This window comes from Oryx dammah, unplaced genomic scaffold, assembly GCF_014754425.2.
Source record: "Oryx dammah isolate SB20612 unplaced genomic scaffold, SCBI_Odam_1.1 HiC_scaffold_29, whole genome shotgun sequence".
Classification (NCBI taxonomy): Eukaryota; Metazoa; Chordata; class Mammalia; order Artiodactyla; family Bovidae; genus Oryx; species Oryx dammah.
The window spans coordinates 73,461,770-73,484,102 of NW_024070213.1; the positions used below are offsets into that span (position 1 = coordinate 73,461,770).

The 22,333-nt window shown below is 38.8% G+C and overlaps 1 protein-coding gene and 1 pseudogene across 1 annotated transcript in view; one reads left to right on the forward strand and one right to left on the reverse strand.

Annotated features, from left to right (window-relative positions):
- Positions 1-22,333, reverse strand: part of LOC120858069 — a 37,914-nt pseudogene that overhangs the window by 13,250 nt on the left and 2,331 nt on the right.
- Positions 1-22,333, forward strand: part of FRS2 (fibroblast growth factor receptor substrate 2) — a 107,571-nt gene that overhangs the window by 13,021 nt on the left and 72,217 nt on the right. The gene's annotated exons all lie outside the window — the stretch shown is intronic.

Below are 22,333 nucleotides of genomic sequence, written 5' to 3' on the forward strand. Positions count from 1 at the left end.
TTAAAGCCGGAGGGACTTGGGCATAGAACCTTGATTAGGACACAAGTTCCCCCTTGGCTTCAATTATCGGGACCCTACTAGGTATCAGGAACCATGCTGGATATTGAGGTTAAAATGGTGAATCTAGATAGATGTTGTTGTTGTCATGGAACACAATTCAGTGGTGATGAACTATTATATCCCTTTGTTTGTGTTAGTCATTTATATATTTAAATCGAATATTTCTAAGAAAATCTTATTTATATCGGCTGAAATTTTCCTGGCCAGAGAAAAAATTTTTGAGACCCTTAATGGATTGGGTAAGTATAGAATTTGAGACTGAAAACTACTCAGTAAGTGTGTTCTGAAAACTGATAACTTTAATTTCAATTGAAGTCTTTTATTAAAGCCTAACCTAAGTAAATTACAGATGCTATAAAGACTGCTATTTGCCTCCTATGGGGTTTTATGAATAGTTACTAGAAGTAGCGTCTTGGTAGTTATATGTATTACATGGTTCTTTGACATTCCCTTGTCTCCCCCTCACTCAAAAAACTTTAATGTTACACAAGCAAATGCGTGTATTTTTTTAAAAACTCTTATTTTGAGGTAGAGCCTTACAGAAAGTTGCAGAAATAGTAGGGCCCTGAATAGTACTTTTCACTGTTTCCCCAATATTGACATCTTAGATAATTGTCATACAACAGGAATATGAGGAAATTGATATTGAGACATTACTGTTAACTAGAGTTTCCCATATGTAATGTTAACAGAATTTCCCTGATGGCTCAGGAGGTAAAGAACCCACCTGTAATGCAAGGGACACAGAAGACATGGGTTTGATCCTTGGGTTGGGAAGATCCCCTGAAGAAGGAAATGGCAACCACTCCAGTATTCTTAGCTGGAGAATCCCACAGACAGAGGAGCCTGGTGGGCTACAAACAGTCCAGTGGGTTGCAAAGAGTCAGAAGTGACTGAGTGACTAAGCATAAGTACTGTTAACTAGAATACAGGCCATGTACTGATATTATCTGCGTTTCTTTGTGTGTGTGTGTAGTTCTGTACAGTCTAGCCCATCTATATATTTAACCACTACTGCAGTCACAATACAGAACTGTTCCATCACCACAGAACTCCCTAGTGCTACCTCTTTCTTTGTGTTCACAGCCCATCCCCTCATCCCTTGCTTGGTCATTTTGAGAATGTTGTATGAGTGAAAGTATAGTGTGTAACGTTTTGAGATGCATGCTTTAAAAATATAATTTGTTTTAATTCTCAATGTAAAATAAACTTTCCTAAAAGGTGATCAGATGGTAGGAAAAACAGATTTTGAATCTACCACCCTAATACAGTTATCATTCTGCTTTTTTTAATACCCCATTTTATATGATTTTTATATCATATTTATAGTGTATGCTCAATTTTGTTTGCTTTTTAAACATTTTTGGGCTGCGCTGTGTAGCATGTGGTATATTAGTTCCCAGGAACGAACCCATGCCCTGTGCAGTGGAAACGTGAAGTCTTAACCACTGGATTGCCAGAGAATTCCCTTGTATGATTTGTATGATTTTTTTAAACTTAACATTATTTCTGTGCAATCATCATATATAATTTTTGCTGTTATAAGGAATATTGCAGAAAACACTTAAAAGCATGTATTTTTTTTCATGTTTTTAGTCATTTTCTTAGAGCAGATTCCCAAATATGTGATATGGAGCCACAGGATATGAGGGTTTATTAATCCTGAGAATTTGGTCAAATTGCTTTTCAAAAGATGGAGGAGCCTGGTAGGCTGCAGTCCGTGGGGTCGCTAAGAGTCAGACATGACTGCATGACTTCACTTTCACTTTTCACTTTCATGCATTGGAGAAGGAAATGGCAACCCACTCCAGTGTTCTTGCCTGGAGAATCCCAGGAATGGGGGAGCCTGGTGGGCTTCCATCTGTAGGGTCACACAGAGTCAGACACGGCTGAAGTGACTTAGCAGCAGCAGCTTTTCAAAAGGGTGGTATTACTAGTACTGTTTCACTGTATCTTTGTTAGATTGGATACTAGGGTTAACTATTACCCCCTAACTTAAGGTAAAAACGGTATTCTTTGTTCTAATTTTAGAGTGCATTTCTTTATGTAACAGTTTTTCTATGAGGAGTACAATTGATTATAACATCAAAATACTGTGAACTTTTAAAAATGTGATTTCAGTTTTAAGTAATTTGGAAAAGCTTTTTAGTATCTGTGCCAGTGTTCAGCAGTTCTGTGCAGGAGGTTGAGTCACCAGCTCCTTCTCTTTACTTTGCCTGTAACCTCTTCGGTTTATAGGTTTGTTACCTACAGAATGATTACCAGTTTCTGCTTTGCTTCCTCTGGCCTCTACCATGATCTGGCTAGTCTCCTCAGTCTGGATCTTTGACCTTTCCCTCTGTCTGTTAACTCTTCACAGAACACTGCTCCCTCCACTGGCACCACACCAGCACCTCACTCCCTTTACCTCATTGCTTGTCAGCCTTAGGTGCTGGGTCACGCCGATACATTAATACATTCCTTGGATTACCATAATATTATCCTTACAGTGTAACCCCGGGAGCGTGCAGTCTCAGGACTACTGGACAGCTTCACTTTTTCAGTGGCCACCACAGAAGTGACATGGTTAGTCATGTGTGGAGTATGTAAAATATACCCAAATACAGAAAGAGCAGAATAATGAGGAAATTATGTACCTTTTACTTTTCTCTTTTGAAAGAAAGCATTGCTATGTTCTTTGAATAGTAGTCAGATTATCAGAGTACTAACAAACCCCTTAAAACAGAAGTTTTAAGTAGAATGTCATTAATGCCAACACTTTGCTTTATTTTAGTTGTCACAGTATTCCTACAAATTTTTGAGGTAGCTACATGTGAAGATCTCATAAGAGTTGTTGAGTAGGAGATTGGACAAGTTGGTTAGCAGGGGATCATAAAAAATGATATATATTTTTAATTTTTAACTCGAATAGACATTATTTCACCACTTTTTTCCCCATAGGGTCAGGGTTTTTCTTTATGGATGGATCTTTCATTCGAGTTCTGGATTGTCTTTTTAGAATAATCCATACCCATGAGGCATTTATCTGTGAAGTATCCCTTTCTAATAAAACAATTTAAAGGCAGTTTTAATGTTTTACATAAAATCCTCTACAGTTTTATGCTTTTTCCACTATTCTTTTAAAGCTGTTTTTACATACATCTAAATCTATAATAACTTCAGAAAATAATTAGCCTTTGAATCTTTTTGAACTTTTCAACATAATTTTCAGAGAAACAACCCCTTTTACGCTCATAATCCATCAGTTTACATAATCTTAAATTACATAATTACAATAACAAGTACAGTTGGCTTACGTGAATTTGGGAACAAACAGCTGGCTCTTGTTAAGTATCCAGCTCATTTGGTGAGAGTGGAAGGTTGAGGACACAGTGAGAAAGCGGTTGACTCAGAGGACTACCAGGTGCAAGTAGTCGGCCTGTGATGAACATCAGGAAGTGATTTATGGAGGAATTTAAGTTCTTTATTTCTCTAAGTTGATAAAGTAGAGGTCTGTTAAATGAGTTTCTGCTGAATTATTATTCTGATTTCTGTTATTTTAAAATAATTTTTATTTATTTTTGGCTGTGCTGGGTCTTCATTGCTTCGTGTGGTCTTTCTCTAGCTGCGATGAGCAGGGGCTGCTATCCATTGTGGTGCCCGGGCTTCTCGTTGTAGTGGCTTCTCCGGTTACGGAGCACAGGCGCTCGGGCACAAAGCCTTCAGTAGTTGTGACACACAGACTCAGGAGTTGGGGCGCACGGGCTTAGTTGTTCTGCAGTAAGTGGGATTTTCCCGGACCTGGGATTGAATCCGTGTCCCCAGCATTAACAGGCGGATTCTTAACCATTGTGCCGCCAGGGAATTCCTTATTTCTGTTTTATAGAGGAAAGCAGTGAGGCTTCAGAAAGTTAAGTAAGATTCCCTAGATCAGGCAGGTAATAAGTGATGGAGCCGTAGGACTAAGGAAAAAATTGGAGTTATGAACACACTCTCAGAATGGAAGTCATTCGTATGGATGGGACTTACTGTACAGTAATAGGTTTATAACACTTTTTCACACAAATAATACATGAAAAGTAAACATAGAAAATAAAACATTTTAAATTTTACAGTATAGTACCTTGAAAAGTACAGTACAACAGCTGGCATCCAGGGGCCAGCATTGAGGGAACAGGCAAGGAGGTGCTCCTGCACTCTGAACAGTATTATACAGGAAAGTACACAAAAGCACAACCACTTGTAGCGGATGCACACACCTGACCATGTGTGCCAGACACACGAACTACATGATTGGACGTGTGAACACACATTTGCCTCTTTGAAAGCTCACAACGTGAAGGTCTCTACCTAGGGTACTTCCTGCGTACTAGGTCTGCATGAAGCTCAAATATAGCATGTCCTTTTACCTCCTGCGCAGGAGCTACATGCTCTTCAGGTCGTCTTGTTTACTCAGTCATTAAATATTCTTGAGTGCTCTTTGGGTATGTTCCGGGTAGTGTTTTTACAGTTATTCCACATCTTGGGTCCTTCTTTCATTTTTCTCCTTAATGTTTCTTTTGTACTAACTAAAAAATGAAGGTGCATCCCAAGGTGAAAATTAGGCTTATAATTGTTTGTTTTTATCTTACATTGGCTCTGTGTATGTGAGAACAAGATTAAAGTCTTGCAGTGTTGTAACTGCTGGGGTAACTGTGAAATAAGAGAATGTAAAAGGGAAGAATGAAGTGGGAGCAGACATAAACTTTGCTCTTTCTTCTGTTAAAGTTCATTCTTAGTTTGGAATCTAAACAATCATCTTTATCCCTATCATTATTTCATGGAGCATCAGTAGAGCCATTAGAATTTAAAGAAAAGGATATATGTACACATATACATATATAATTAGTGTAAAAAGTTATATTTCTGACAGTATGTGATAGGCTCTTTAAATCTTAAAAATAGCTTAAATAACTTTCAGTTCTACCCGAGGTGTTACTCAACTCAGGATTGAAAATCATATTTATTTGTATAGTTGTTAAGTTGTAACTTTCATACGATTATAACTAATATTATGATAAGTAGTACTGTTGAGTTGTTTATTAAGTGCCTTGGACACGCTTTAGCCATAGTAAATAGTTTACTAGTAAATACAAAGTAATACAGAACGAAAATGAAAATTGTCAGTTGATAACATTGTTTTACATTTTCTTTGTAAATGTCAAGATATGTAGACTCCACATATTAATTCTAAGGCACTTTTCCCTCCTCCCTTCCTAAGTGTAACTCTGTTTTGTGATTTTTTTTTTCTTTTTTGGCATTAGCCTGAATGTTTGAATATGGCAAAGGAATATACTGAATTTTTTGATATGCCAGCTAGCATCTTTCACTTACTGAGATAATATATTTTAGAGTTGTAGAAGAATAATTGGTTATGACAACAAACCTTTGGGCTACATTATTTGATTTAAAAATACATGTATTTATTGGTTGTGCGGGGTCTTTGTTGCTGCATGGGTTTTTCTCTAGTTGCAGTAAGTGGGAACTGCTCTCTAGTTGTAGTGTGCAGCTTCTCTTCTGTTGCAGTGCACGGACTTTTCATTGTGGTGGCTTCTCTTGTGGAGCATAGGCTCTAGGGAGCTTGGGCTTTAGTAGTTGCAGCTCAAGGGCTCAGTAGTTGCTCTGCCCAGTCTCTAGAGCACAGGCTCAATAGTGGTGGCACATGGGCTTAGTTGCTCTGCTGCATGTGGGATCCTCCCAGACCAGGGATCAATCCAGTGTCCCCTGCATTGACAGGTGGACTCGTCACCAATGAACCACCGGGGAAAGTGAAGTCGCTTGGTCATGTCCAGCTCTCTGCAACCCCATAGATTGTAGCCTACCAGGCTTCTCCCTCCATGGGGTTTTCCAGGCAAGAGTACTAGAGTGGGTTGCCATTTCCTTTTCCAGGGGATCTTTGCGACCCAGGGATCGAACCCAAGTCTCCCGCATTACGGGCAGATGCTTTACCATCTAAGCCACCAGGGAAGCCCTGATTCTTCTTTTTTTTTTTTTTTTTTAAAGACAAGTCGTTAAGACTATAAAATTTAAATTATATATAGTGATATAGTTGTGTGAAGAGATGGTCAGGTCATAAATTTCATAGTGTTGTTAATAAGAGACCCCCTAAATGATATTTTATTAACAAAAAATAAATAATCCTCTTCCTAAATGTTACTGTGTTATGTACTCCCTTTCAACGTTTTTTCCCCTATTTTTCTGGTTTATAATTGGAGGCTAAGATTGTAATAAAGTTGAATCAGAGGAACCAGATTAGTATTAGTGGCTGTTACATTAATTGTTCTCTTTATCTAGTGGCAAAACCAAAAATCCTATGAAATAACAACATTTTAAAAACAAGGTTGAAAAAGAGTTTGAATTGTTTCTTTCAGTTGCTTGAGTTTTAATTACTGACGCAATGCTATGTTCGATATTACTTGGAAATCTGAGATCAAGAGAAAAATTCTGTTAGAAAAATGGTGTCTTAAATGTTCTTTTGACATCTGAAACATTGCCCATGACTTTGTCTTCCCCTTCTATCTTTTTTTAACTCCTTTTTGGATTTTAATGATTTTGGCACTTCTTAGGTTTACAAAATATTTCTGGTACATGTAGCCATTTGAGATCTAGACCCTAATCAGAAATTTCAACTAGATAGTTTTTTTCGCCCCTTTTGGCAAAGCAGTTTTAGAGTGCTGATGAATTATACTGCATCCAATTTTATTTCTGTAATAAAGGTTGCCTTGGGTAAGATAAATTCTTCACCTGTTTCTTTTCTTGTTATACTTTGTTTTGATTGATGCAAGTTGCCATAGTTGTACCCATTCTTACTAAAGAGAAAATGAGCCCTCGACCCTTGTGTATTGACTATTGGTAGCCTCTAGTAGCTAGCCCTTGAGCTTCTCTTGTGGCTCAGCTGGTAAAGAATCTGCCTGCAACTCGGGAGACCTGGCTTCGATCCCTGTGTTGGGAAGATCCCCTGGAGAAGGGAAAGGCTACCCACCCCAGTATTCTGGCCTGGAGAATTCCATGGGCTGTATAGTCCATGGGGTCACAAAGAGTTGGACACAACTGAGTGACTTTCACTTCACTAGTAACTAGCCCAGAGTCTCAGTCCTAATTAACATTGCCTACAGATGGTTCAAAATTGGCAAGGGAGTATGTCAAGGCTGTATATTGTATAGCTTATATAATAAGCTTATTTAACTTATAGGCAGAGTACACCGTGTGGAGTGCTGGGATGGATGACTCACAAGCTGGAATCAAGATTGCTGGGAGAAATATCAATAACCTCAGATATGCAGGTGATACCACTCTAATGGCAGAAAATGAAGAGGAACTAAAGAGTCTCTTGATGAGGGTGAAAGAGGAGAGTGGAAAATCTGACTTAAAATTCAGTATTCAAAAAACTAAAGTCATGGCATCCAGTCCCATCCTTTCATGGCAAATAGTTGGGGAAAAAAGTGGAAGCAGTGTCAGATTTTATTTTCTTGGGCTCCAAAATCACTGCAAATGTTGACTGCCGCCATGAAATTAAAAAAACACTTGCTCCTTGGAAGAAAAGCTATGACAAACCTAGACACTGAGTTAAAAAGCAGAGACATCACTTTGCCAACAAAGGTTTGTTTAGTCAAAGCTTTGGTTTTTACAGTAGTCTTTTATGGATGTAAGAGTTAGGCCATAAGGAAGGCTGAGCACCGAAGAATTGACGCTTTTGAACTGTGGTGCTGGAGAGGACTCTTGAGAATCCCTTGAACAGTAAGGAGATCAAACCAGTCAATCCTAAAAGAAGTCAACCCTGATTATTCATTGGAAGGACTGATGCTGAAGCTGAAGCTCCAGTACTTTGGCCACCTGATTCGAAGAGCAGACTCATTGGAAAAGACCCTGATGCTGGAAAAGATTGAAGGCAGGAGGCGCAGGGGGTGGCAGAGGATTAGATGGTTAGATAACATCTTTGATTAAACGGACATGAATTTGAGCAAATTCCGGGAAATAGTGAAGGACAGGGAAGCCTGGTGTGCTACAGTTCATGCAGTTGCAAAGAGTGGGACATGACTTAGCAACTGAACAACAACAGCAGATGAAGAAAGTAAAACTGTTTATGCATCAGAGGATCAGAGAGAATTGTCTAAATTCTTTAACAAAATTTTAACTCATTTTATTTTATTTTTGGCTGTGCTGGGTCTTCGAGGGGCTACTCGCAAGTTGGTGTGTGAAGATTTCTCATTGTGTGGGCTTCTCGTTGCAGAGCACGGACTCTAGGCTCATAGGCGTAGTTGCAGGACATCGGCTTAGCTGCCTTGTGATGTGGGATCTTCCTGGAGCAGGGAGTGAACCTGTGTCCCCTGAGTTGGCAGGTGGATTGTTAATCACTGAACCACCAGAGAGGCTCAACTTACTCATTTTTAATAAAAGGGTAATATATGTACATGATTTAAAACTTAAAGTTGCAGAAGGGTTTACTGTGAAAGCAGGCCTCATTTCCTACTTTCCTGTCTACTAGGTCCTCTCCCCTGAGGCAACTACTGTTTGTAGCAAGTTTCTTCCTACATTTACAGCCATATCTGCTCTTTTTATTGGTTGCATAGTATTCATTGTCTTGAATATACTGTATATTCCCTTTTTGGTTGACATGTAGCTTCTTATCTTTTGCTTTTATAAATAATTCATCAGAGTATTGTATACATATATCACACCTGTGTAAACAAATCAGTATTTTAAATTTTAGAAGTAAAATTTGTTTGCCAAAAAAAATCTGTGCATTAAAACTTTGATAGGCATTGCCAAATTATTCTTCATGGTAAATTGATTTCTGAAGTTAGAATATTGGTATTATCATATGTTCTTTGCAAAAGTATGATCACTAGTTGTTGCTGTGCTCTTTATAACCAGATTTATTTTCTTTCTTTTTATTAATTATCTGGTTGTAAGCATAGTAAATAGCCATCATAGTCAACAGAAGAGTCTGAAATGCAGTATTTGGATGCAATCTCAAAAACGAAAGGATGATCTCTGTTCATTTCCAAGGCAAACCATTCAGTGTCACAGTAATCCAAGGCCTCCCTACCCAGTAATGCTGAAGAAGCTGAAATTGAACAGTTCTATGAAGACCTATAAGACCTTCTAGAACTAACAGCCAAAAACATGTCCTTTTCATTCTAGGGGACTGGAATGCAAAAGTAAGGAGTCAGGAAATACCTGGAGTAACAGGCAAATTTGGCGTTGGAGTACAGAATGAAGCAGGGCAAAGGCTAATAAACGTTTTGCCAAGAGAATGCACTGGTCATAACAAACACCCTCGTCCAACAACATGAGAACACTCTACGCATGGACATCACCAGATGGTCAATACTGAAATCAGATTGATTATATTCTCTGCAGCCAAAGATAGAGAAGTTCTATACAGTCAGCAAAAACAAGACTGGGAACTCCTTGTTCCCAAATTCAGACTGTAATTGAAGAAAGTAGGGAAAACTACTAGACCATTCAGGTATGACCTAAATCAAATTTCTTAAAATTGTACAGTGGAAGTGAGAAATAGATTCAAGGGATTAGATCTGATAGAGTGCCTGAAGAACTGTGGATGGAGGTTCATGTTTTACAGGAGGCAGGGATCAAGACTGTCCCCAAGGAAAAGAAATGCAAAAAGGCAAAATGGTTGTCTGAGGAGGCCTTACAAATAGCTGTGAATAGAAGCGAAGTGAAAGGCAAAGGAAAAAAGGAAAGATATACCCACTTTAATGCAGAGTTCCAGAGAATAGCAAGGATAGATAAGAAAGCCTTCCTGGGTGATCAATGCAAAGAAATAGAGGAAAACAATAGAATGGGAAAGACTAGAGATCTCTTCAAGAAAATTAGAGATACCAAGGGGACATTTCATGCAAAGATGGGCTCGATAAAGGACAGAAATGGTATGGACCTAACAGAATCAGAAGATACTAAGAAGAGGTGGCAAGAATACACAGAAGAACTGTACAAAAAAGATCTACGAGACCCAGGTAACCACGATGGAGTGATTACTCACCTAGAGCCAGACATCCTGGAATGCAAAGTGAAGTGGGCCTTAGGAAGCATCACTATGAACAAACCTCGTGGAGGTGATGGAATTCCAGTAGAGCTATTTCAAATCCTGAAAGATGATGCTGTGAAAGTGCTGCACTCAATATGCCAGCAAATCTGGAAAACTCAGCAGTGGCCACAGGACTGGAAAAGGTCAGTTTTCATTCCAATCCCAAAGAAAGGCAATGTCAAAGAATACTCAAACTACTGCACAATTGCACTCATCTCACATGCTAGTAAAGTAATGCTCAAAATTCTCCAAGCCAGACTTCAACAGTATGTGAACTGTGAACTTCCAGATGTTCAAGCTGGATTTAGAAAAGGCAGAGGAACCAGAGATCAAATTGCCAATATCCATTGGATCATCGAAAAAGCAAAAGAGTTCCAGGAAAATACCTACTTCTGCTTTATTGACTGTGCCAAAGACTTTGACTGTGTGGACCACAACAAACTGTGGAAAATTCTTCAAGAGATGGGAATACCAGACCACTGACCTGCTTCTTGAGAAATCTGTATTCAGGTCAGGAAGCAACAGTTAGAACTGGACATGGAACAACCAAAATAGGGAAAGGAGTATGTCAAGGCTGTATGTTGTCACCCTGCTTATTTAACTTATATGCAGAGTACATCATGAGAAACGCAGGGCTGGATGAAGCACATGCTGGAATCAAGATTGCCGGGAGAAATATCAATAACCTCAGATATGCAGATGACTCCACCCTTATGGCTGAAAGCAAAGAAGAACTAAAGAGCCTCTTGATGAAAGTATAAGAGGAAAGTGAAAAAGTTGGCTTAAAGCTCAGCATTCAGAAAACTAAGATCATGGCATTTGGTCCCATCACTTCATGGGAAATAGATGGGGAAACAGTGGAGACTGTGACAGACTTTATTTTTGGGGGGCTCCAAAATCACTGCAGATGGTGACTGCAGCCATGAAATTAAAGGATGCTTGCTCCTTGGAAGAAAAGTTTTGACCAACCTAGACAGCGTATTAAAAAAGTAGAGACATTACTTTGGCAACAAAGGTTCGTCTAGTCAAGGCTTTGGTTTTTCAAGTAGTCACGTATGGATGTGAGAGTTGGACTATAAAGAAAGCTGAGCGCGGAAGAATTGAACTGTGCTTTTGAACTGTGGTGTTGGAGAAGACTGTTGAGAGTCTCTTGGTCTGCAAGGAGATTCAACCAGTCCATCGTAAAGGAAATCAGTCCTGAATATTCATTGGAAGGACTGATGCTGAAGCTGAGACTCCAAAACTTTGGCCACCTGATGCAAAGAGCTGACTCATTGGAAAAGACCCTGATGCTGGGAAAGATTGAGGGCAGGAGGAGAAGGGGATGATAGGATGAGACGGTTGGATGGCATCACTGACTCAATGGACATGAGTTTGAGTAAACTCTGGGAGTTGGCGATGGACAGGGAGGCCTGGCCTGGTGCTGTCCATGGGGTCGCAAAGAGTCGGACACTTCTGAACAGCTAACTGAGGCATAGTATACTTATGTTTCACAAACTGCTAGCTTTCACTTGTTACCTTTGTGAAAAGTGTATTGGTGTAAATTATTAGCAATCACTGACTTTTATATAGGTAGCGTCTGTCTTGTGAATGAATTGTTTAAAAAAGACTGGCTAGAGGCTGGGGGTGGAGGAAATGGGGAGTTTAAAAAATAGAGAATTTGGGATGATGAGCCTCCACATCACCCCCCCACACCCTCCCGTAAGTCATTAAAATGGGTGTTTAGCTTATTAGGTCTGGCAATAAAAATCGTTTGTAACCTGTTATATCACAATATACTGCAATCACCCTTTATAACACTGGAGATTCATTCATCCTGTTGCTATCCTCTCTTAGGGAACTAAGTCTACCCAAAATCTAGGCCTTTGTGAGTTCCATGACCTGGGACAGGAGAGTAGGAATTAGATAGGGTGATGCTTGGGGAGGAATGAATGAGTTCGGGCTTAAAAAAAAGAGAAATAGCAATAGAGTGAACTTAAGGTGCCGAAGAATTGATGCGTTTGAACTGTGGTGTTGGAGAAGACTCTTGAGAGTCCCTTGGACTGCAAGAAGATCCAACCAGTCCATTCTGAAGGAGAGCAGCCCTGGGATTTCTTTGGAAGGAATGATGCTAAAGCTGAAACTCCAGTACTTTGGCCACCTCATGCGCAGAGTTGACTCATTGGAAAAGACTTTGATGCTGGGAGGGATTGGGGGCAGGAGGAGAAGGGGACGACCGAGGATGAGGTGGCTGGATGGCATCACTGACTCAATGGACGTGAGTCTGAGTGAACTCCGGGAGTTGGTGATGGACAGGGAGGCCTGGCGTGCTGCGATTCATGGGATCGCAAAGAGTCGGATGCGACTGAACTGAACTGAAGGTGCTTTTATTCGTTCCATATGTTTCTACTCTGCAGTACTGGGACAGGGTAAGAGAGGGAGCCAGGAAATGGGATTTTCTTTCCCTTTCTTTCAAGTACTTTCCTCTTTTACTAGTTCCTTTCACAGGATCTTGATACCTGGGTTTCAGGTGCGTTGAGATGAATTACGATTTGAAGGAGAACACCAAGAGGGCTGAGTATGAAAATACCTGTAATTATCAGGAAGACTTAATAGATTCTGAGACTAGGGATATAAAATGGAAAAGAAGGTTTCCAGTGGTAAGACAGAGAACCATCTTTCTGTCAAGTTTTTATAGTTTGTTCTTTTTTTGAGGGGGGAGTCAACTGAGGGGGGCAGTGTTGAGGGCATTTTTAGCATTGTTTTTGGGGGAGATTCTGGTAACATCTTGGCTCTATGTGTACTTTTTAAAAGAGTACTCTAACCATTCTTCCCTGAAGTGAAAACATACACTAAGGCTCTGATTTAAAGAGAGAATGTTCTGTGTATTGTATCTCAGTTGGTTTAAAGGTATCTGTGCTGGTCTCACTTGAAGTGGTAGCAATAATTCTCTTCCTATTTGATTCCATGGTGGAGGAAACCAAAGTTGACTATAGAGCCGTTGTCCTTCAGACATGTCTAAATTTCTCAGTCTATTTATGAGCATCAACAAACACTTTGTGCATACTTCTGCCATGGGTTGAATGGATCTATTTTCCTTTAATTTAGTTTAAAACTAGTAACGGAATTCCTGAGGTTTTGAGAGGAATAGTGTTGGCAAACTTAGTTTTGAAACTAAAGGCAAATTAAGATACCAAGCAAAACAGAAGGAGACTATTACTTCAGAAAGGGATTTTAAAACTGCTGACATTTGCAAACTCAGTGTCTTATATTTGTATAAACTTTAGATAGGAACTACTGTTTTTCTAAAATTGTTGGTTTAAAAAAATTGTTAAATTTGTGCATTTTAAAAGTTGCTTCTAACACACTTTGGGTATGCTTGAGCTCAGCTTTTTCAGCAGCATATTCAGACAGTTGAGCATCATCCTTTTTGGTCTTATTCTGTCTCAGACCATTTGAAATAGTTAAAATGGATTGTGGATGTCAGGAATTTGGTAAACTTCTATTAAAATCTAATGTGTTTTTAAAAATTTTTTTAAGTGACCTTTGAACCTGTGAAAATATACTACCATCATTTGAATTATGAAATTTAGCTGAGTACTGCTAAGCTGACAAATGATATCACTTGTCATTTTGACGTTTGTTCTTTTAAGTGTATTGTACCATTGCCCTTTGGAAGATACTAGCAGCAGGTACTCTGAAGGATTATACTAATTAAACACAGGCCTTTCTCTGATTAAATCTGTTTAATTCTGATTTTTCATGCATCTCACTAATACTCATTTGTGACTTCAGCTGTTCATGTGAATTTTACCCAGGTGCTTTTTTGAGTACCTATTGTTAAATCTCTCTACGTATTTTGTTTTATTGTTAGATATCTCTTACTATTTCAAAACTTCTTCATGACATGCGTTATGTTTTTTTATATTCTTTGGTAATTTTCCACTGCACAATGCAATGACTGCTTTATTATGTTGGGTAGATAACTTAGAGCTTATTTGCCCATTTGGTCATTTAACAGAAGTTTACTCAGTGCTTACTTTGTTGTAGAGGCTGAGTATACCAAGTCCAATAAGGTAAGAACTCTAGGTTCCATTGGGTTGCAGAGAGTTGGACACGACTAAGCGACTGAACTGAACTGAACTGCCTTCAAGTTGCTTAGACTTTGATTGGAGATTCAGAGAATAAATCAGTTACAGTACCATGTGTCATTCATATTTTGAAGTAATCTTTGAGAGGTTCAGGGCTCTATCTCTGATAGAGAAGATTTTTGTACTCACTCTGAAGAATGGAAACTAAACATTTGTAAAGTGTCTAAAGGTTTCTATTTCAGTTTATCCTCCTAAATCCTTCAACATGAGCGTGTTGTCCATTTTTTACATGAGGAAACTTAGAGAAGTTACATAATTTGCTGAAAGTCATTTAGGTGATAAATTATAAAGGTGGGATTCTAATTTAGCCTTCTTCCTTTTATACCAAGATTTCTTAACTTTAGCACTATTAACATTTTGGGCCTGCTTAATCTTTGTTGTGGGAAACTGCTATGCACTGTAGGATGTTTAGCAGTATTCCTGGCTGAGCTCCAGGGCAGGAGTCTGTGTAAAGAAAGGAGGCACCAGGAGCGCAAAATTTAAGGCATCACTTACTCTCAGAATCTTTTAAGTGCTAACCCAACTTTCAATCCTCACAACATCTGAGAAAGTTCTCCCACACCAGCCTATTGATTTTAGGTCTTCATTCAGTATTGTCTGGTAACAGTATGAGGACTAAATCCCCTAGGCATTTAGGTGTTCCTTGGGAGCTGAAGAGCAGTAATGAGCAGGGGCTTTTTGCCTAATTTGTCTCTCATCTCAGTATATAAACGCTTTGGCAAAAGTGACTATTAAGAAATGGCATTCATAAGTGCTAAGTAAATACCTTCCATGTGGTACAGAGCTTAGAATTTTTAGGTGATACCTTACAAAACAAGGATATCAGTTGCATTGAACTAGTGAAAACTTAGAGCAGAAACGGTACATTGAATGTCCTCAGTCTTAATTTGTCCTGGTGGTCTAGCACTTAACTGCTGGTATTGATCAAGTGGACTGTAGCTTGCATGCTAAACACAGTTTAGGTAGTTCTCTAGAATGGAGTCTTTAAAAAATGAAGTATGTGATACAAACTTGAATTTTAGGAGTACTGAGCAATAGTGCCTAACAGTTATTAATAATATGCTAGGTTTGGAGTCTTAAGTAGTTAAACTTATATTTAACTTTCTGATAAAGCATTACTATTTGACCTGTGATAATATAATTTTTTTTTCTTTTTGTATTGGTAGGATTGGGGCTAGGTTACAGAAATCCCTAAAAAGCTGGTAGAGTAGGCAGCTCTTGCGATTATAGGCAGTAGAGATCCATTAAAAATTGTCTTTCATTTCTAGACCCAAATTTAAAGGGTTTGTGTGGTTAGTTCAGGCTCACTTGGATCATTCCTCCTCATAAGTTAACTTTCTTAAAGTTAACCTAATCATGGGAGTGAAATCCCATTATATTTGCAGCCCCAAGGATTATACAGGCCGGTACACTAGGGAGCAGGGATGTTGGGCCTTAGCCTTCTGCCTGTACAGGCAGTCCCCATTGTGTGGCTGACAGTAAGTGTTGCAGTTGCCTCTGTTGTGTCAATCCTCCTCAGTACATTTATCAGTGATCTACAAATCATGAGCTTTTGCAGCAATGGTAATAGATTTCCCTTTGGGCTCCTAAGAGGAGTTTGGGCAGAAGTAGCTAGCAGGAAGTAGCCAAGTGGTGGAGCAGTGTCTGTATTTGCCTCTTCAGTGCTAGGAGTGATATGGGTAATGGTGGTTCAGATGTGTTATATCAATGAGCAATGTATCCCGTAAGTTCTTATTTATATTTTAAAATACACAGATCTCTGTTACATCTAAACAAGAATACCACTTAAAAGACTTGTAGTGGAACATAAAAGTTCTTATTAGACATGGAACTATGTTTCTGCCAATAATTCGACATTTTGAGGACAGATAGCATCCCATTTCCAATTTGAGATTGGGTACAAAAATATCCCTAGGGCTGAGAATAGGCATAGTAAATTGCACCAACAAAAACCTTTTGTGGATTTATAGTGAAGGAAAAGTCTTCATTGAGTGTGCATGGAAAAACGTGATATATGCTTTAGTACAGTGGATGGGACCTCATATTTATAGTAATTGCTCTATATGGTTAATTTTCAATGCAGATTCCAAAAATGTTTTTGCACATGAGTTACTTATCTTTTTTTTTTCCCTGTTATTTTCATCTTTGGTTAGTTAGAATCCTCTTCCCCCTTCTGTTCTAGTAGTGTTTCATCATTTTTTTTCCTCTTATTTTTATCTTCATATTTAATTGGATTCGTGTTTTTACTTTAACCTTACATTTTCTCCTAGTGCTTTAATAAAATTTTGAGATAGTAAAGTTATCTTCAGATGTCTTTTATTTTCACTTTAGCACTGTTTGAGTTGGCTTTTAAGACATACTTATTTTGCATAAATTTATCCTTAGGGAGAAGAGTCATTTCTGGCATTAACACTTCTAGGAATTGTTTCAGAATTTAGTTTATTGTCTTAGTGTTAATAAGAATTCCAGAAGTCTTATTTTTTTGTTCTGTATCTCCAAAGAGTATGTTTGATTTTGTCGTTTTACTTGAGTTCTGTGACATTTGGTTTGATCCCAGATATTTCAAGATACTATAATTAACTTTTAGTTTTCTTTCTAGTTTATCCAGTAATTTAGAATAACACTTCAAATACAATTATGCTGATCAGTTGGGAAAGTACTGATATGTATTCTTCAGTGGAAATAATTTTAATAAGACATTAATACTGTCTATTAAATATATTTAAGGAGCAGTTGTTAGTTTAGTCATTCAGTCATGTCTGATTCTTTGTGACCCCATGGACTATAACCTGCCAGACTCCTGTTCATGGGATTTCCCAGGCAGGAAAACTGGAATAGATTTCTCCCCAGGATCTTCCTGACACAGGGATCAAACCTGCGTCTCCTTTGCATTGTAGGCAGATTCTTTTGCTTGGTAAAAGTTAGTACTACTTTCAGCTCTTAGAAGAAACTTTGTGGTGGAAGCAGTAAAACGCTGTATGTGCTGTGCTGTGCTTAGTGACTCAGTCGTGTCCGACTCTGTGGCCCCGTGGGCTGTAGCCCGCCAGGCTTCTCTGTCCATGGGGATTCTCCAGGCGAGAATACTGGAGTGGGTTGCCATGCCCTCCTCCAGGGCATCTCCCCAACCCAGGGATTGAACCCAGGTCTCCCACATTGCAGGCAGATTCTTTACCATCTGAGCCACCAGGGAAGCCCAGAATTTGTATAATTTAATTTTTGGTAAGTTATAGAAATTTGTATAGCCTTTTTTACAGTTACTAGTGAAATGTAGTTAAAATTAAGTGGTGTCTAATCCTATTAGAATATACCATTTTGTTGGTCAAATATTTAATTAGCATGATCTGTAGTCATTGAAGTAGATTAGTAACAATACATAAAAGACCATGTTCTCTGTATGAACTGATAACATTTTCAGAGTATTAAAAATAATAAATTTGTGAATGGCTAGTGAGGTACTTTCAATGAGTGTTATTATTCATTATTGATTTTCTGAATATTACTGATAAAACACTGATCCCAGTTTGTGTTTTGCTCTTGATATCCATGACAATTATTTCCTTGGTGATAGGTTCTTATATGAGCCTATTAAATGTTAATATAAGATATAATCAGTAAGATGTGTGCTAAAGATCATATAATATATCCAAAGTGAAAGTGAAGTTGCTCAGTCATGTCCAACTCTTTGCAACCCCATGGACTGTAGCCTGCCAGGCTCCTCTTTCCATGGGATTTTCCAGGCAGTAGTCCTGGAGTGGATTGCCATTTCCTTCTCCAGGGGATCTTCCCAACCCAGGGATGAACCCGGGTCTCCCACATTGTAGACAGACGCTTTACCGTCTGAGCCACCCTATCCAAAGGTAAGTAGAAATAGTGATCCATTGAACACCTCCACAAATACATGGCTGTTTAGTGGAGGTGTTTGAGAGCATGGATATTATCAAAGAGTCTGCTAGGCTGGACATGGCAGGGTGAGTTGCTAAGCGAAAGAACTCACTCACTAAGAAATGTTAAGTGGCAGAGCTGGGGTTATGACCCTTCCACTTCAGGTACATTGCTTTTGTATTGTGCCACAGCTGCCTTAGAGGGCTGAAGGTTGTTTGGCTCTTTTGTGCCTCCGTTTAGAACTCCTTTTCCCTACTCCTCTCAGTCACACATGAAAACACAGGTAAAAATATTGAAAGAAAACTTAGTTACACCCTTCTGTATCCTGAGCAGATAGTCAGTTAATTCAGTAGTGCCTCCCCACGGAAGGGGGTGGGACCTGGCTGCTGCTCAGGAGTTTAGGTAGGAGTGTAATGGAAGAGTGTGAAACTCTTTTGCCTTTAGATGTTGGAAAAGAGAAAGAAGTGAGAGAGAATGTAAGGGATCATGATTCTCAGGTGCTTGACCAATGTGTGTTTTTCAGTTTGTGATGAATATTAATTCAGGTTTGGGTACATGGATAACCATTTAAATTAATATGATATTATTATCAACTTAAGGAAAATTTTAGTTTAGGTGTGTGTGCTTAGTCACTTCAGTCGTGTCTGACTCTCTGCGACCCCATGGACCATGGCCCACCAGGGTCCTCTGTCCATGGGATTCTCCAGGCAAGAATACTGGAGTGGGTTGCCATTTTCTTCTCCAGTGATAAAGTATGAAGTGAGTGAAGTGAATTCGCTCAGTCGTGTCCGACTCTTTGCGACCCCACGGACTGTAGCCTACCAGGCTCCTCCATCCATGGGATTTTCCAGGCAAGAGTACTGGAGTGGATTGCCATTTCCTTCTCCATAGTTAGGTGTAAAAAGTAATATTAACTATGATTCCTGAGAAACCTTGTAAGTTTGAAACTAATAACTGTATGGAATAGTAACTGGTACATTTCATGATTGTGTTTATTTTATAGTGTTTCATTTATATTTATTATTTTCTTTGATTTTCAGTCTCTAGGTAGCTGTCAGCGTACAATCAAAATAATTTAGATAAACAATGAAGAAGTTCTGTTTATGGGACTGTGACTGCAGCTCTGAAGTTTGTTACTTGGGGAGTACCCTCTCCTTGTCTTCCCATTAGAGTGGCCTGTGGGCTAGAGGAATAGTAACATACCAATATACTGGAAAGGCCACCATTCTGGTTGTTAAAGTTTTGTGGTCTTAACTGAGACCCATTTGGCTCTTGTGTATTACAGCATACTTACTTTAAGATGGGCTTCTTTTTTTTCTTTTTTTCAGTGGCATTCTAATGTTTTTGGTTATAAGAAATTGAGGTTGGTGATGCAGTCAGTCCAGTGTAAACTACTTAACACATAAAATAGTGTGTAGTATTGTAATGGATACATGTAGGGCTGGGAGTCAGAAAATCTCATATAGTTTTGTCGTTTAAACTTGTTTTGTCAGTCTCTTCCTGTGGAAATGAGATTATGACAATTTCATTTTCCCTCCAATAATGGGTTGAGGCTAATCAAATAATGCGAACATTTATTGATATACAACATGTATGGTTGTTAAGATTTTTCTTTTTTTCTTTGTGGATAATTTTCCCTCTGTTTACTACTTCATTTATTTTCCCTCTTCTGGGCCAATTCTCTTTCAGATTACTTTTTTGATTTTTGCATACATTTGCCTCTGGTATTTCATATGAAAAATTTTAAGTATATGGTAACATTGAGAGAGAGAACAAGAGAGACAGAGACAGAGATGTTGATCTTTCTTGTTTATTTTTTCAAATGCTTCTCTACTTCGAGACCAGTTCAGTGCCTACTTTTATTGTCAAGGCGACTGTTATCTTCCTTTTCTCTAAATTTACCCTTTTATTTTGTGGTTTAGTACTCAGTCATTTAGTTTTTTATATTGTTCATGAGTCGTTTTCCTGTCTTGGTCTTGGCACCTCTGCCACACACACTTCTTATTCCCTTCTGCACTGCTGAATCCCAGATTCCTTGAGTGAAGGAGTCTTGTCTTATGGGCATTTCTCTCTGTCATGCTCTCTGACATGTGAGTATGATAATGCTTGAGGTTTTCTTTGGTTGCTCTTTTTATTTCGTGTTTGAATATATGGATGCACAGTATAAACAGTATAACACATATGATTTTAATGCTCTTAAACCTTTGTGATAGTTATTTAACTATTTGTAAATTGTTAGGTAGCTGACACATGAAGTTGAGCAACTATAGCTCAACTGATGAGCACAGTCCATTCAGTTCAGTTCAGTCGCTCATTCATGTCTGACTCTTTGTGACTGCACGGACTGCAGCACGCCAGGCCTCTCTGTCCATCACCAGCTCTTGGAGCTTGCTCTAACTCATGTCCATCGAGTTGGTAGTGCCATCCAACCATCTCATTCTCTCTTGTCCCCTTCAGTTCAGTCATAGCCGACTCTTTGCAACCCCTGAATCGCAGCACGCCAGGCCTCCCTGTCCATAACCAACTTGCAGAGTTCACTCAGACTCACGTCCATCGAGTCAGTGATGCCATCCAGCCATCTCATCCTCTGTCATCCCCTTCTCCTCCTGCCCCCAATCCCTCCCAGCATCAGAGTCTTTTTCATTGAGTCAACTCTTTGCATGAGGTGGCCAAAGTACTTGAGTTTCAGCTTTAGTATCAGTCCTTCCAGTGAACACCCAGGACTGATCTCCTTTAGAATGGACTGGTTGGATCTCCTTGCAGTCCAAGGGACTCTCAAGAGTCTTCTCCAATACCACAGTTCAAAAGCATCAATTCTTCCGCGCTCAGCTTTCTTCACAGTCCAACTCTCATATCCATACGTGACCGCTGGAAAAACCATAGCCTTGACTAGACAGACCTTTGTTGGCAAAGTAATGTCTCTGCTTTTTAATATGCTATCTAGGTTGGTCATAACTTTCCTTCGTACCGCTGAAAAGCAAACCAGGTCTCATAGTTTTTATCTTTATATGAAAAGAACTTTACTAATTAAAAATCAGTAGGTTCTGATGTAGTTGCTCATGATTTTAATCTTGCGCTTTGAAGTATTTTCTTTTTCTGGAATGAAGTTCTTGTTTCAACTGTGTAGAAGGAATATGTTAATTAGATTATATTTAGTTGGTGAATTTGTGCCCACAAGAATGTGACTTTTAAAAAGCTGCAAGTTGTACAGTTCTTGTAGATAAGATTGTTTCCTGTTTTCTTTTGCATATTTAGTACTGTTATATATTTTTCCATGAGTAGCCTTTCAGTTTGTCTATTTGTATCATTTGATACTTGGACTTTATTTAAATTCAGCTCTACCATCACTGGTGCTTACAAATGTTAGTCATTCGAAATGTCAAAATTTGGATTTGATCCAAGAGTTACAAATAATATAAGCCTTTATATAAATATACCCAAATATATATTCTTAGGGGGAAATGAATAAATAAAATACTGTGTTTATAGAGTGGTTTTAAACAGTTAGGCTTTAGAATTGCTACATGCCCAGAGTATTTCTCCAGTGAATTGCATACTGTATCAGCTCATGAATTGTGCAATAAGAAAGGTGTTTTTTTTAAAAGTAACAAGCAGATTTAATAAATTAAATTATACATTTTGTTTAAAGATGTACAAGGCACATTTTGTTTAATCCAGGGTTTTAAAGTATCCAGGAAATTCTATTTACACATATATAGACCTCAGACAGCAGTGAGGTCAGAAGATGCAGGAAGGGCAGCAGAACCTCGTACTGCTGCTCTCTGAATACTGAGAACACAAGTCAGATACATTCAACTTAAAAACAGTGCTGAGAGGTCACTGGGAAAAATCTCTGAAGAGAAAAGTCCACAAAAAAGGGCACATAAACACAAGGGGAAGGTCAGGGTAGTTAATACAACCACTTTGTTCTTAGGACGACTGTGGAGGTGCCTTGTTTGCCAGATTTCCGTTCATAGTTCACAAGGTGTTGGCCTACAGGGTACTTGTCATTTTAAATATGTTCATAAAGGCACATAAGAGCTTCCCAGTGGGCTCAGTGGTAAAGAATCTGCCTGCCAGTAAAGGAGCTATAGGAGATGCGTGTTTGATCCCTGGGTTGGGAAGATTGCCTGGAGGAAGAAATGGCAACCCACTCTGGAATTCTTGCCTGGAGAATCCCATGGACAGGAGG